This window comes from Lathyrus oleraceus, chromosome 4, assembly GCF_024323335.1.
Source record: "Lathyrus oleraceus cultivar Zhongwan6 chromosome 4, CAAS_Psat_ZW6_1.0, whole genome shotgun sequence".
Lineage (NCBI taxonomy): Eukaryota > Viridiplantae > Streptophyta > Magnoliopsida > Fabales > Fabaceae > Lathyrus > Lathyrus oleraceus.
In genome coordinates this window covers 375977155-375978698 of record NC_066582.1, presented here as the reverse complement: position 1 = coordinate 375978698, position 1544 = coordinate 375977155, and positions in this window count along the sequence as shown.

Below are 1544 nucleotides of genomic sequence, written 5' to 3'. Positions count from 1 at the left end.
TTTTTGAAAGATCGAATGCACGATCAAACTATCTGAACACAACTACCCTGCCCCAGGTTAAGATTAAGGGTTTTAGATCCGAAATAAACACCAACTTCTAGGCTCAAAGTGGTTGACTAGGGATTAACTCCTTATCTCTTCAGTGTTTGGGGATTTGAAACAATGCCTTCCATCATCGACAAGGTTTTACTCAAAAGCATACCACAACAATTTCAGGTGTTTTATTTTCATCATCCTCCCTCCAATCTTTGTTAACACAACAGTTTGATAAACAAAAGTGAATGAGAGGAGTATTTTTATTTTTTAACATAAATGAAAAACGAGTGAATACGAATGGATCAATTCAAAAGATGCATAAACATTTCATTAATCTTTACCAATTTAAATAAAACAACAATGTTTAAAAGCAAATAACAGTCAACATGCAAAGAAACTACAAAAGAAATGCTGAAACAACCAAATGATTGCCAGCTTTAGGGAATGACTTCTTCAATCTTGATTCATTAACTTAGGGGGGCACCCCTTGAGATCTTCGCACTTATCCGGTCGATAGGTTAACATTTACCACCAAGCTTCCTTCTTGAAAGGCTATGTACTTGTTGTCAATCAGCTGCTGTACTTTGGCTTTGAAAGCGTCACAGTCTTCAGTTGAGTGTCCTTCTGACCAGGCATGATATCCACATTTCTCATTTGGGTTATACCCGGGTGGGTAAGGTTGTGGAACCGGCTTAAGAGACTTGGGAACCACCAACGAGTTTTGAATCAGAGGTTGTAGGAGTTGGCTATATGTCATGAAGACTGGATGTCGAGGATCATTTCTTCTTTCCAAGTTATTTTGAAACCTATGCTGATTTTGATATCTCAGGCCTTGGGCTTGTTGATTTGGATGAGGAGAAAACCAGGATCGTTGGTAATGAAGACCAGAAGGTGGTGGTTGCTGGTACAACACTTTGGGCATTGCTAACTGCTCATTTTCAGCCACTTGAAGGTTGGGATCAACAAGCTTTTTGACATTGGCAGGATGATCTTCAAATTCTTTTCCTTCAATCTCATCGTTACACGCAACTCTCTTGGATCCACTACTCACTTCTCCTTTTCTTTCATTGGTATGGGTCGCGACATTGGAAATCCAAGACGGTATCTCAATGCTCTTACCAGGAAACAATGATAGCTCATTAGCCATATCCCTGACATCTTCCTTGTGGTACAAAACCTTAAGGGGTTTCAAGGGTCCTTTCCCTTTCTCATTATCTGGCCCAGAAATCAAAGTATATGTACCTGAATCTTCCTCCTTGAGTGTTGGTGACCTTATGTCAATTAATCCTTCCAGCTTGAGCTTAAAACTCTTGCATTCCTCGATGGAGTGCCCCATTGTTCCAGTATGGTATTCGCACTTGATCTTCGGGTGATCTTCTTCAAAGACTAAACTCTTCTTGTTAATCAGTCCTCGTACCAAGGCTTTTAGCGCACAGCAAGAATCTAGGTTATGTCCCAATGCCCCTTTATGGAATTCACATGTTGCATTTGGATTGTACCATGGCAGG